This window comes from Piliocolobus tephrosceles, chromosome 9 (assembly GCF_002776525.5).
Source record: "Piliocolobus tephrosceles isolate RC106 chromosome 9, ASM277652v3, whole genome shotgun sequence".
NCBI lineage: Eukaryota > Metazoa > Chordata > Mammalia > Primates > Cercopithecidae > Piliocolobus > Piliocolobus tephrosceles.
The window spans coordinates 90,602,856-90,618,756 of record NC_045442.1 but is presented as its reverse complement, the minus strand read 5'-3'; the positions used below and the strand labels follow the sequence as shown (position 1 = coordinate 90,618,756).

The following is a 15,901-nucleotide window of genomic DNA, read 5'->3' as shown; positions in this document are numbered from 1 at the left end:
ATATAAATAGATAGTTCCTAATGTCTTCAGTAACAAGACTAACAAGACTAGTACTTTTTATTTTTCTTAGCTCTGTGAGTTAATGTGACCAATGCCTGAGGTTAAGTAGTCAGGCCAGTATTACACTGGTCTTTGCCAGAACTTTTTGTCTAATACATTTCTCTATTGTTTTCTACAGGTCACAGGATGTTAATACGCGTTCCTGAATGCAATTTTTAAAAACGTTTTGTGACTGACTGGCAACATGGTAATTTAATTTTCAAATATAATTTGCAAGTAAAATGTGTCGCACTCCAATAAGGCACAATGACCTAGATCCTGAGTATGATCCCATCAGAAGAAGCAAATACTGAGTTGAACAAGCTCACTAATGTCTGCTTACACCAGTCACTTTGAATGCTCAATGGCAGGCAGGGGAAATGACCTGTGGTTGGCAGATGTCCACTCAGTATGACCCTGGATTGGACATACAGTTACCTTGAGTCAGGCCAGCCACGTGTTGTTGGACTATTCCTTGGAGATACATTCATTAGTGACTGTTAAAGTACCTGAGTCATTAGATGCCTGTAGACTATGCCCATTGAGATTTGCATTAGGTGCAAGCCGCCTGGCTGTGCTGACAGTGACTGATGCTATGAGGTTTCACAATGACATGGCAGCCAACTACATATGCTCAGATTTACCATGTACCAAGAGTTATTCATACAATTATCATTCTACACACAGGCAGTAATAAAGGGAGTAAAAAAAACCACAACGATGACTCTGGAGACAAATGTACCTCCAGAAGAGTCCAGTGGGTCCAGAAGCCCTTTAGGTACTGGTCACAGGCTCCTTTTGGGCAGAGATCACAGCAGTAGCCACCAGGTATGGAGAAGTCCTTAGAGTTCTCATGGGCAAAGCTTCTGAAGGCATCTTGGGCAAGACCTTGTATTTGCTGGTCTTATGATCCTCTGCAGATGGGTCCATTCTCATTTTCTCAGCCACCTTTCACTTCCTTTTAGTTCATTTCAGGTCTCTTATGATCCCAGGCAGTAGTAGTTGTTATTACCTCAGTTCATTCATGCATGTTTATCTCTTTGGGGATGAGAGGACATCTTCACTGTGGACATAATTCTACTGGAGATGAGTGACTTTATTTTAAGACATTGGGATCACAAATTATTATCACGTATCATCAGAGCAGACAATAGCTACCACCTGGGGCTGAAAGCAGATAACTCCATTTATTCTAGAAACATTCTGTCTTGATTATAGCTCCAGTTACTGTGAGGGACTTCCTTTTCTCCATCTATTTTTTACAAGGCTTGAGTCTGAACTGCTAATATTCTACTGATTTACAGATGAAGGGACTGACTGCATCATTCCAGCCTGTCACAGCACTTGCATCAATACTTCCACTTTAAGAGTTTTCCACCTTGTCCAGAACTACAGTCCATTAATCCCCTCATTTTTCTCTCTTAAGAGAATAAACAACACATCTCATGTACATACCCAGACCCCTCTTCTCCCAAATACCAAATACACAAAAATCCAATCTCTCTCCTACCCAAGTAATTTTAGATAGTCTCTTTCTCATAATTACTTTAAGCCCCCTGACTCGATGCTCGTCCTTTCTCTGGCAAAATCTCATCCCTGGATGAACACCACTTTGTGTTGGCTCAATGACACCACTCAGTTGAATCAGAAAAATATCAAAAAGTGGTCAGAGGTTCATCATAAATTCAAATAACTTATACAACAAATTGGCCCTAAATATTTCTAAAAATCAATAAAAGTTTTGTTTCTCCAATGACATCATTTCTTCAGAAACTCAACAAGTATAACCAATCTTTTCTATGTTCTTCTAACTTTTATTCAACTTCTTTCACCTGATATCTTGCCAAATCATTCAAGGAGAAAATATATCCCATTAGGCAAGAGCCAATCATCCTCCCATCACCTCAGAAAATAATATGCACAGGACGCGCCCACCTCACCTTTCTCTGCCTCATTATGTCAGAAAATGTACCCCTCCTTTTCTCACAAATCTGAGATAAAAAATTTAGATGGCCTGTAATTCCAGCACTTGGGGAGATCAATGCAGGCAGACTATTTCAGCCCATGATTTTAAAAACAAGCCTAAGCAACTTAGAGAAACCCATCTCTAAAACAAATACAAACAAATAAGTAGCTGAGCATGGTCATGTGGTGGCACATACCTGTATTCCCAGCCACTCAGGGTGGGGAGCACTGAGGTGGGAGGATCACCTGAGCCTGGAAGGTTGAGGCTGTAGTGAACCGTGATCACACCACTGCACTCCAGCTGGGGCAACAGTTATTTTTAAAAGGATCTTCTCTGTTAAAAATGATCAAGTAAACAGATGGCTATGAGGCTGGGGTGGCTCCAGTACGCTCAGTTCTTCCTTCAACAAACCAAAACTTGACTCAGTGTAAATAATAAAAGGAAACTTAAGTTTAACCCATCAGAAACCAACAACTACCAACTAACTAGAGACTTTCCACTGCAATGTTCCAAATGAGGCCACTGCTCCATTTTACCCAATCAAGTATTTTCTTTTCTTCCACATTCACCATATAAGGGTCTTCCCCCACCCTCCCTAAGCCTCTCTGTGGGAGCTCTGGGGTGCTTGCAGTCTCTGGCTGCTTTATAAATTTCTGAATCCTCAAATACACTTCGTAATGTTTCAAAGTGCCTAATTGTATCTTTTAACAGCTCTTATGGTTACATCATTATTTCTGGATTTTCAAGCTCTATCTCCTTCGTGGGATTGATTCTCAGTATGTGAACACGTTCTACTTTACCATTGTAAAGACTCTCCTAATGTGGGCATTTTTTTACAAAACTATACATATTCTTACTATGTGATCCAGCTGTTGCACTCCCTAAGTCTTTATCCAATGACCAGAAAGCTTATGTCCACACGAAAACCTGCACACAGATGTTTATAGCATCTTAACATATTAAAATAGCTGCCAAAACTTAGGAGGAACCAAGATGTCCTTAAGTAGCTTAATGATAAATACAAATGTGGTATATTTAGACAATGAAACATTAATCACCTCTGAAAAGAAATGTGCTATAACTAACTGCATATTACGTACTAAATACATATTACTAACTGAAAGAAGCCAACCTGGAAAGTTATCTACTGTATGATTCCAAGTATATAACATTCAGAAAAATGCAAAACTATGGAGCGTGAAAACATTTGTAGTTTCCAGAGGTTAGGAAAAGAAAGGATAAATAAATGGAGCACAAGATTATTACAGTAGTGAAAATATACTGCACGATATCATAACAGCTATAATACATTCATCATACATTTTGTTCTCGTTATACATTTTCCAAACCCTTAGACTGTGTGCCACCAAGAGTATCACTCTGGGTGATGACGATGTGTCAATGTAAGTTCGCTGAGCTGACTATAATAAATATTCTACTCTGGTGTAAGAGGTTGTTTGTGGAGTGACCCGAAAGTGTACAGGAATTGAGGGTATATGGGAACTCTGGACTCTGCACTCCATATTGCTGTACACTCAGATCTACTTAAAATAATAATGAATCTTTAAAAATCTATTACTATCACGTAGCCCTTTTAAAGTCTCCAACTGGTCTGAGCCCATTCTATTAAATCTCAGAAAACACTGGTTAGTAAGCTAGCTCTGACCCAACTGGCCAGAAGAGGCAGAAAAGACCCAGAGCAGGGGAGTATATTGCACATGCATACACCAGGAAACTGGAGGAAGCTTGGAGGCCCTTGAGCCTGGTCCTGAGCCCACTGAAACTGGAGTTATAGGCACAGATGCCTGGGCACTAATCTGAATTTGCCAACATCCAAGGCCATATGAACACAAATGCGCAGAGTCTCCTCTGCAATCTGTAGCTAAGGATGTTAGGCCATGACTGGACTAGGATGGGAGATGAACTGAGGACAATAGATTCTGTAGACTTTTGTTGCCTCTTCCCAGCCCCAAGCATTTCACTCTTTCCTCTTGCCACAGGCAGCAGGGAGGCTCCCTATGAACATCATCCCCACAGCCTATAGTTGTGTCGCCTTCAGTCTCTTATACCCTCCTACGGCACAGTCAGTCAGGACATCCAGCCTTGCAAACTCAAGGGTCCACATAATGGGGTGAGCAGAACCCTCACCTTTGATCTGCAGACAAATACCCCCTACCTTCTGGGCCTCTACCAGCAATTGGAGGCCCTGGAAATTTCCAGACACACACCAGTGTTCTGAACTGCAGGCTGCTATCCCATCCTATGGCAGAGTAGACCTTTTCTCCTCCAGAATTACCGTTATCCAGTTGAATGAAATGTCTTTTTAACATAGAAACAGGGCACAGAAACTAGTGTTCCTTGGCCCTGAAACCCATCACACTGTCTGCAGGTATACACCTGTCCTTAGCAAATACCACAGATTTGAGGACTCAGTCCCTGGAGTGTGGTCATTGACTCTGCTTTCAGAAAACATCAAGGTACCTTTGGCAAGTCTGCAGACTTCATGAAGAAAAACAAAAACATAAAACCAAGTGATGAACACACACACACACACACACACACACACACACACACCCCCCGCAAAGTGACTAACAGGATGTCCCTCCAGGACATTTGCAGAGAGGGGAGAAGAAAACATCCCAGGGCCCTTTCACAGCTACTTCCTTGAGCTCCTTTTCTGACAGTGCTGTCTAGACCTGTCTCGGCCCAAGCACCGCCACCGTGATATGCAGGAGCTGGCTTCCTGACCTGAAATTCAACATCAAGAAATGATCTCTTGGCCAGGCGTGGTGGTTCATGCCTATAATCCCAGCACTTTGGGAGGCTGAGGCAGGTGAATTGCCTGAGGTCAGGAGTTCGAGACCAGCCTGACCAACATGGTGAAACCTCATCTCAACTAAAAATTAAAAAAACTAGCAGGACGTGGTGGTGTGCCCCTGTAATCTCAGCTACTTGTGAGGCTGAGGCAGGCGAATCACTTGAACCTGGGACGCGGAGGTTGTAGTGAGCGGAGACCGGGCCATGGCTCTCTAGCCTAGGCAACAAGAGCAAAATTCCATCTCAAAAAAAAAGAAAAAGAAAAGAAAATAAAGGTTCTCTTCTACTTAACATTAACAGGAATGTCCTCAAGCAGTGTCCTCATTGGCAGGGGTGGAGTGGGGGAGTTTCTTAAAAAGTGAGGTCTCTGCCCACCATCTACAGAACCTGGAAATTTCCACCAATGCCACAAAAACAAAATCACTGGATAGTGCTCCAATGTATGGCAGATTAGATCATCTCTCCATTAGATCTGGGTTTCTATTCCATTGAATGAAATGGCTTTTCTATTACAGGGTTAGGATAAGGGATCAAAAGGGTCTGACAACTGAACTCCAGCATACAGTCTGCACAGACACTAGGCTTGTGCAAATATGACACAGTGAGGCCCCAGGACCCTTGAGTCAGCTGAATGCATTGAATTTCAGGAAACAGTGAGATACATTCAGCAAAACAGTGGGCTTCATGCTGAAAGAAATCAAGCCAAGAACACACACATCACTCTGACAGACACACAAAAGACACACACATACACACATGCAAACACATATTCAGACACCCTATTGGCCAATAGGTCCTTTCACCAGGAACCTGCAGACAGGAGAGGAGAAAGCCTCCCAGGGGACCATCACTGTACTTTCTGGAGCCCCTTATCACATGGCTAGCCCCGGGACAGCACCGTTTTATCCCGGTCCAGCCCAAACTGCCATCACCCTCTGATGTGGAAGCTGGCCTCCTCACCAGAACCTCTCTGTCAGACAAATTTCTCTTCTTTTTAAAATGGTTAGAGAGAACCTTCAGACAGTGTTCTGATCAGGGTGGTTGGAGAGGGGGGCTTCCTAGGAAGTCAGGCAGGGCAGAGTTGAAGCCCTCTGAGTTAGCTGTGGCTTTTGATATAAAGGCATGTAAGACTGCACAGGTCAGGGGGTAGTGAAGGGATGGACTGGGGTGTGCTGAACAACTCCAGTTGGGAGTGTTCTGTTACTATAACAAAGATCCTGAACCTATGTAACACATAAAGAACAGAAATTTATTCTCTCACAGTTCTGCAGGCTGGGAAGTCCAAAATCAAGAGGCCTCTGGAGCAGGCAATCCTACTACATACTCACAGGGAGGCAGGTGAAAGGGAGAGAGGATGGATGTGATGTGCTCACATGACAGAAGAGTGACAAAAAGTAAACCCAATCCTTCAAGCTCTTGTTATACTTACATAAGACCTAGCTATTCTGTATGTATATAAAAAGTAACATCCACATATGGGAAATGCAGAATAGATAAATAATTTATTCTCTCCTTTATCAGTTTTTCCAAAAAAATATGTGGCTTTTTTACCTAAACACCTCCATTAAGCTGCAGCTCCCAATACTGCTGTCTTAGGGATTAGAGTTCCAACACTTACATTTTGAGGGATACATTAAGACCATAGCAATTGTAAAACCAGAGTATCTGAGCCAGGTCTCAATCAAGATAGAAGTTTATTTTGCCAAGGTTAAGAACATGCTCAGAAGAAATAAACACAGAATCACAGAAACAGTCAGTGGTCTGTGATTTTCTCCAAAGATGATTTTGAAGGCTTCAATATTTAAAAAAGAAAAGTGACCTACAGAGGAAACAGGAAGTGTGTGGTGATCCTCATGTTGCAAGAGAAAAGGAGCAGGTAGGGAAACAGCCAATTATGTACTGATCTTATGCTCAATAAATCAGCACTTGATTCGATAAGATGAACAGGGTAGCTACCTGTGGAAATGTTTAAACTCCTATCTGTAACTGCTTATAAAGCCAAGGAAAGGCAGCTTCTTGCATGACTCAGCTTTCAGCTTAATTTTTTTATTTTGGCATAGTAAATTGGGTCCCCAATTTTTATTGTCCTTTCATACAATGATCAATCCCTAGATCTGTTATTTCACCAGGAGTTGCAAAATAGTAATATTCTAATGCTATCATTATACTTTCATTTATTCGCTGAAATACTTACATAAAAAGTGACTTCCCCTTGATCTGTTAGTTATCCAGTGACACCACCCACACAGAAAATGCAGACTAGATGAATTATTCCCTTATCAGCTTTCCAAATAATAAATTGGATAACTGGCAGCCTTTCTCTTGCTTGTAAACTTATTTATTATAATTACAAATCCATGCATTTATTGCTGTTACTAAACTAATTGATGTTCCAATTGTCCTGTTTTTGGACAATAGGAGCATCATGTCATCTCCTAGGCCCTCTGATATACCCTAGTTATGTTTCATAGCATCTTTATTTTATGATATGTCAGGGAGATCGAGAATCATCTCATACATTTTCTATCCAGACCTAAATTCAGGCATTTCTCCAAGAAAATCTGATCTCTTTTTTATAAAAAATTGTTATTTCCAGAATATAGCCTGGATATGAGAAATGTTGCCTTACTAAGTTGGTCCTTGATTTTTGCCTTTTTCTGTGAATACATACAGGAGTTCTCCTTCCTTCTGGGTTCTCTTTTTTTTTTTTTTTTTTGAGAGTTAAAACATATCATGACACGAATCAAGTTAAACTATGCCTCTGAGTTTCAGTTTCCTTTACAGACTATTTATTTTGATGATTACATGAGTTAGCACACAGAAAATGCATAGCAGTTTTTGTGATATACTTCAGGTGATCAGTAAATTCTCAGCACAAAATGTGCAAATGGTGAAGGGGGGAACTCCCATCAGTCCTACCTAACTGGATGGCAAACTCCTTAAAGACAGGATCATAGTTCTAAACCTCTGTGTATCCACCATAACTCCTAACACAATGCTTTGCATCAATCATGAGCTCAAGAAATTATTACTGATGGCCAATAACCAATACATATGTACTTTCAAACCAAATAACAAGAAGAAAATCTATAAATAGCAACCTGTAAGTATCAAATATTTCTGGGTATTGTCGTAGGTCTGTGAAACCACAACACACTGAGATACTGAAAGACATGGACTAAATCCAGTTCTAAAGCAATTTGAAATTTCCACAATATAACTTAAATTCATTAAATTTTCAGATTTCTGAATTCATTCAAGTTCTAAAGTTATCATTCTGGGACAGTTCAATGTCTTTAAGTTTTTAATCTTCTGCATTCTAATTTCCTGCTATAAAATCAATAAAGTGTAGGTTGTAAAGAAAAAAAAACATATCATGAACCCATGATGACTTGTCCCATCCAAATTGAGGACTATAAAGTAGTTGTTTATTACTTTGTAACTTCTATCTGTATCCTCTTTTTTCTATACTAAGAATCCTAGGTCCTCAATGTGTATATAACTGAGAGCAAGAATGTGTATATAAATATATATACACACACACACACACACACACACACACGTGGTATAGGCTGAACTTCATATAATGAGAAGGGGATATTAAAAATTATACATGTTATCTGCTCATTTGTGCATAAGACATCTAAAATGGATAAAAGGGAATCGAATGAAATGGGAATCTAATGAAAGGAAATCTAATAACATGAGCACACAGATAAAGGTGGAGAAGAACGTAAGTAGCCTAAGTAACTCTGGAAAACTCTATTTTCATTGTTGAAAGCTAAAGACAAAAAAAAGGTCCCACAAATACTATCTTCTAATTAGTAAATTTATTTCTCAAGCATACGATTTCACAATTCTCAATCTACTATACACATGCATACACACACACACACACACCAGGAACAAACAAGTGAACATATCTTGGAAAATAAAAGTCAATTTTCTCACTGTTAGAAGTTACAAAGAAGGAAAAGCTAGAATAAACTTGGTGGTGTTAGAATGGAATCAAAGGCAACAATAAGAACTCACGGTTTTTATAAGTAGGTAGGTAGATACACAGTCAGACAGGTATAGACAAATGTTAATGCATGTGTAAGTACACCAACGTACAGTTCCTAGCTCTGTCAATGGAGAGATCCTAGAGTAAATGACATTCCAATGCTAATGAGCACGTCTAGTGCTCAGATCATGGTTTCTAGTACCATTCTCCAGTTAATGAACCAGGGCTCCCTAGAAATAGGGTTAATTTCAGGGCTGAAGTCGGGGAAGATGCATGATAAGCCTGGAACGCTTTATGATGCTAAAAATAAGGAAGAACTCACAAATGTTGACAGCACATCAAAAGGCAACAGGTGCCAACCTGAAGGGGTTCTCAATGACCAGTGTTGAGTGCTGGGAGAAAAGCTGCGGGTTGGAAGAGAAGCTGAGACAGGGCTTGGAACATGTCCAGGGTCCAGGATCTAAAATCCCTGGTAGCCTTTGGAATGGGTCTAGAATTGCTAACTCCTTGCTTCTAGCACTCCCTTTATCTCAAGTAGCCATATGTTTCAAAGAAAATGCTAAACCATCACAACTGTAGCTCATTCACTTGATACACCGCTTCCTTTCAACCTCCACATCCTCACCACCTGTTTCTTTGTTTGATCACCAATAAATAGGCTCCCAGAACTCGGGGCCTTTGCAGCCTCCACACTAGTGTTGGCCCCATGGTCCCACTTTCTCTCTTAACTTGTCTTTTCTCATTCCTTTGACTCCGCCAGACTTCATAGCCCCCATGGGCCTGGTGTTGGGTCTGATCACCCCAACAGTTGACACAACCTGAAAACAAAATAAATAATATTAGCATTGGATCATAATCCAAAGAATGCACAAGACTGCCATGAGTCCATAATAATATAAATAATGGAATAAACAAGTGCTGTAGAAGCAACTGCTGTTTCCTACTAGAGCATTCCAAATAAATACAGAAGGAATGATAGAAAGAAATCATCAGGCAACCTCCACCGTAATAACTGCTGTAGGTAAAAATCTACTCATGGGTCCTAGGATTAAGGGGGGAGAATATGATATCAAACAGGATATTTGGATATCTCTAAATGTCTCCCCATAAGATACATTTCAGCTAAAACAGGAAAAATACTTGGCAGCCACCACTGTACCAAGATTAACATCACCAGTAATGGCAACATCATGTACCATCTGATAAAACGCACTGAGAAGTATGTAACATTACTTCTGTGGCATTCCTGCCACATGAATCATATATATTTCATAGACTGTACCTCCATTTGGGTTTGTCTGATGTTTCCTCATGATTAGATGGAAGGTAACTTCATGACAAAACATTCCACAAACCCAAATAGAAGTGCAGTCTACAAAATATTTACAAAATAAATATGATTTTTAAAAAGTATCAAGGTCACAAATGCAAAAGAAATAATGAGGAAATTATGCAAACTGGAGGAGCCTGAGGAAAAATGAGAACTACGTGCACTGAGGACAGAAAATGGGTACCAGAGGGAGAATTCAGATGCGCTCTGAAGATTAGTTGACTGTACTGACTCAGTATGAGTTTTTCACCTTTAATAATTGTTCCATGATTATGTTAAACATTAACATTAAGGATAGATGAAGGGTATGAAAAAATACTGTTAATATTATTTCAATTTTTCTGAAGTATACAATTATTTCAAATTGAAACATTTTAAAATAAAAATTGATTCTATTTCTTCTTATAACTAATACAGCTCTTAAAATATGAATACACTTACTAAAAATCCCAACAAGAATAAGGTATAAGGATCAACAATGACTGTCACCTTGGGATGTTCATCCTACAGCCCCATGCCTAAAGCAACTAACCTTAGGATTCTGAGGAAAGAACCATGGCTGAAGTCAAAATCAACCCCTTTTCTGCATCCAATCCAAGGACAAAAATATACATGTACAGAATTCAAATATCACACATAATTATAATCCTCATTTTATAAATAGTTTTGTCACTTGGAATAAATGCTATTTCCATGAATATGTACATTTTACATATCATCAATCAATTTATGATACAACAAAGAGGGTCATAGAGATGTAAACAAACAAGAGGCTCACGACCCTACCGAGGTATAATATAAAATCACCTGATTAAATAATCTGGAAGGAGGGTAAGTGGTATCAAGAAATCAAAACAGGATGAATGGTTGAGCCACTCAAAGTTACAGAGAGCAAACTAAATGGGAAAATAAATCGTTAATAGTTACAAAAACTGGAAAGGTGCTTGTATGTATATGACAATGTATATGACAAATTGTCCATAAAATCAACTTGTTTATCTGACATTGGCTGGCAAAGATCTCCTGTACTAATAACACAGACATTCCCCTAGATTAGGAGTCATTCAGCAAACTTTTCCCGAAAATGGCAAAATAGTCCACATCATCTGTTTCATACTCTACTCGACCATTGCAGGATGAGAGCAGCCACAGACAACACATAAACAAGTAAACAGGGTTATGTTTAAACAAAACTTTAAGTATAAAAGCAGTACTGATAGGGTTTTTGCATATGTTACTTTAATTATGACTTTAATTGCTTAAAGTATTTCCTGGAAACACCAAGCTGTTAATAAATGTTAGTTATTTTTGTTTGAGAAAGTTTCAAGAGATGGAAATTATCAACAGAGGAGTGTGAAAGTCATTGGGCATTAAGCTAAGCCATACAAACTTCATCCTGAAAACCGTGGGGTGTCCTTGAATGCCCATGAGTTTAATTTCCATTTATTCTGCCTCAGGTTTTAAGGAGCATGCAAAAGGACTAGGAGGGTAAACACTCATAGCTCATTAGTCCAACAATGAAGAAATCACGAGGGCCTAGAGTAATGGAAAGGCAGTGAAGTGAAAAGAGAGTCAAAATGTGTAATTTTCCAAATGCAGAACTGAGGCATTTAAAAGGACTGTATGTGGTGGTTGGGTGCCATTACAAAGGAGGTGGATGAATTTTAGGCATGTAGGTTTGTGGTGCCAGTGGTTGGGCTGGGGACAAGCACACGGGGAAACAAGGAAAAAAGAAGATGCATTCAGGTTTAGGGAAAAATATCACATGCTCAGTGTCCAATTCCTGTTAAACACCTGGAGATGGGAGTCCGTGGTGCAAAGGGAGTTCGAGATTAACTATACACAATTGGGTGATGCTGGCATGCAGGGAGAGTTGAAGCCACGGATTTCATTAAGGATCCCAATCTGAATGTGGACCACACAAGGGAATCAGAACCAAAACGTGAATACAGCCAAGACTGCAGGTTTCTCTTCCCTTCCTCCAAACCCACTTTCAGAAGACTTTGAGAAGAATTGACTAAAGAATGTAAGTAACCTCCAGGAAACAGGGTTCTACAGAAGCTGGGGAAAGGCCAGTACATGGAAGAGAGAGATCAGTAGTACCTGCTCACTACAAGGAGGCGCCTCCAAATGTCAATGCCTATTTTCAACAAGTGGGACCCAAAGTGATTCACACCAGTGCTCCAAAATACACCTGACCCTTTAATAACGTGGAGACATGGATGCCAGCTCCCCACAGTCAAAAATCCGAGTTTAACTCTCGACTCCCCCAAAACATAACTCCTAGCGGCCTGCGGTTGAACGGAAGTCTTTGTCACTGATAACACAAACAGTTAAGATCTATTTTGCCTGTTATTCACATTATACACTGAATATGCTGCTCCCAGCGGAGGCCGAGACTCCTGCCCAGGCGCCTCCCTCTCAGCCCCCACTCCAGCCTCCCCAGACTCACCCTCGGCAGGGCCACCTTCTCCTCATTTCAGTCTGGGGCCACATTCTCCAAGCCTGCGGGACATGGCAGGAGGCAAAGCATAAGGCGACGTGGCTACAAAGCCGTCTCCCGCGTGCATCCACAGCTTCCGATTCCGGTAGGGGCACTGGCTCCTGTCCCTCCCCCAGCATCTATACCCTGGTTCTGATAGGACGAGAAGGAATCTTTCAGCCAGCCCTGATTGGGTCATATTATCCAATCAGAGTTGCTCTGCACAGAGGCTCTCATCCAGTCCAAACATGCCTTACAGGAGTGCCAGTTAAATAAGAGTCGTTATAAATAGTTGCCCAGTGGGCTTTCGTCATTTCACCCTACTTCGGAGATTGTGGTCTGTACTGCTCCGCCCTGGGCAGGAGGAGAAGGAAGAGGGCCAGGCACCACTTTGAGCCCGCACTTTCCCTGGATGCTGGAGGCTGCTCTGCCGTGGGTAGGAGGAGAAGGAAGAGGACTGGGCGCCGCCTGCCTGCACTCTCCCTGGATGCTGGAGACTGGAGGCAGTGAGGCAGCCAGGCAGCAATAGTGGGAGGCTACTTTGGAGCGGCCTCACAAAGCGACCTCGCCTTCCGCTGCGCCTGGAGAACACGGGCTGGGAGCCCAGCAGAGCCGTCTGACCCTCCCCGAGCCCCATCCCAGATCCAGCCAGGACCCCTGTGATGCACATGGGCTTCTCGAGAGTCCATTTTCTTCTTGAATCCGGGGCACAGTGCGGCTTGAACCCAGCCACCGACCTCCTCCTGGCCCTCTCAGAACCCGCTGGGAGGAGGGCGCGCTGGAGGAGCCCGGGTCGGAGAGGAGCCCTCCCCTTCTCTCCTACGTGGAAGCCCTGGAGCCTCCGTTTCCTCTGGGACTGGGGTCCGAGGCCTCCTGCCCGACCCGCGGTGAGAAAGGGAGCCCAGATCAGGACCCGGTGAGAGGGCGTTGGAACCCGGGAGAGGCAGGAGCCTTGAGGGGCAGCCAGGGAAGAGGATGGGGTCACCTTCGGCCCCGGCCCCGGGGACCCAGGCCTCTGTCACCTCCTGGGGGTCCTGCCCGTTGGGGTCCCACTCTCCTGGCTGCCTGTGGGTATCTCATCTGAAACTGGAAATAACCCTCTTCAAAGTACGGCTTAGCAAATATTTATTCGCCCATGCACCCCCCTTTTTTTTTCTTCATAGTGTTCTTTTTGTCTTGGGTCATTTGTGTTTTTCCTATATTGATGTGAAACATTTTTAAAGACACTATAGAGATTAGTCCTTTATTGGTTCATTTCTATTGTAGGTTGTTGTTTCCTACTCTGGTCTTTGTTGTTTAATTTCATTTTTAATTTCTTGCTTGGTTTCATTCATGTAACAATGTTTTTCTTAGAATATTTGTATCTGTATTTGTGAAACAGAGCATCTATTATTTCTGGGTTTTTTATTGTCTGATCAGATTGTGTATTAATGTAATGCTGGCTTCACAAAACAAAATTGAAAAACTATCCCTTTCTTCTTTCTCTTTAAGAGAGTGAGCAGTGTCAATATTTTTTTCTTCCTTAAATATTTGGAACATTTTCAAAGTCTGATCCTGGTGTTTTCCTTGTGGAGCATTATTGTTTGTTGACTTGTTGGATTTTTTAAAATAGTTAATTACTTTTGTTTACTATATATAGGAGTGTTCTTATTTTATGCTTTTTTTGTGCCAGTTTTAGTAAGTTGGGTTTTCAGCATCTATTGCGATCTCTGTTGTCAGACTTTCGATCATATGTATTTCACAAAATTCTCTGATTATCTTGTTATAATACTGTTATGTAGAGTTGTTCCTTTGATTCTGATACTGGTCACTTGTGTTCTTTAATCTTTTTTCCTTGATCAGTTTTGCCTGCACTCTCCCTGAATGCTGGAGACCAGAGGCAGTGAGGCAGCAACAGCGCCAGGTGACTTTGGAGCAGCCTCATACAGCGACCTCGCCTTCTGCTGTGCCTCCTCCCAGAGCCCAAGAAGCCCAGAACCTGTGGCGTCCGGCTCTGAAAGGAGGAGAGGGCAAACCAGCCGAGGGTGAGTCCGGTAGTCTGGGATGCCTTTGGCGGAGGAAGGACAGGCAGGAGTCTCGGCCTCCCGGGGAGAATTTCACAAAATTCTCTGATTATCTTGTTATAATACTGTTGTTGTTATATCTTGTTATAAGGCTGTTGTTTTGATTCTGATGCTGGTCATTTGTGTTCTTTAATCTTTTTTCCTTAATCAGTTTTGCTAGTGGTTTATTAACTATATTATTTATAAAAAACAACTTTTAGCCTTGGTTTATTTCTGTTGTTTTTTTTTTTTCCCATTTTATTGATGTTTGTTATTTTTATTATTATCTTCATTCTGTATTATTTGCACGTGATTTTTCTTTCTTGATTCTTGAGAACGAAGTTGAAGTGCCGGGTGTGTTGGCTCATGCCTGTAATCCCAACACTTTGGGAAAGGCCAAAGTGGTTGGATCACCTGAAGGTCATGAGTTCCAGACCAGCCTGGACAACATAGTGAAACCCCCAGCTATACTAAAAATGCGAAAATTAGCCGGACGTAGTGGCAGGCACCTGTAATCCCAGCTACTCGGGAGACTGTGGCATGAGAATCGCTTGAACCCGGGAGGCGGAGGTTGCAGTGAGCTGAGATCACGCCATTGCACTCCAGCCTAGGCAATGAGGTTGAAACTTCTTCTCAAAAAAAAGAAGAAATAAGTTGGGGTGATTCATTTTCAGTGTTTCTGGACTCCTGTCCTGCAGAGATCCTCTCGCTGTAACCTGTTTCATGTGAGTAGAGTTTAAAACATGTTTATTGGCCTCTGTGCCTTACTTTTCTTCATGTATTCTTCTTCTTTTGTTAATTTTTCTTTAGGGTTTTTTTTTCCTTATATTAAATTGAAGGATTTATGGTTAAAAATCTGTAGGTTAGCCCTTTATTGGCTCATTTTTATCATAGGTTCTTGTTCTCTAGTTTGATTTTTGCTGTTTCATTTCTTTGTGTTCATAGTTGTATATAGTAATCTGGTTGATGATGATCTTGTATGCAGTAGCTTTGCTTAATTTATTAATTAATTGTAACACTTTATGTCATGTTAGGCTATGCTGAGCGCTTCTGGGAGCAGCCAGGTTTCCATGAACTCCCAGTTTACTCTAAATACTCTAGCAACCCACATGTGTGCACACTGGATAATGTCATGCATGTAGGGCAGTGATGCTGGGGAGACACCAACTCTGTCATTCTGTGAATCCACCACACAATCACAAACATTAGCATTAAAATAAAA

General features: G+C 41.4%; 1 pseudogene; it reads left to right on the top strand.

Moving 5' to 3' along the window:
* Positions 1-759: 759 nt before the first annotated feature.
* LOC111536033 lies at positions 760-14,765 on the top strand (annotated as a pseudogene).
* Positions 14,766-15,901: the final 1,136 nt, after the last annotated feature.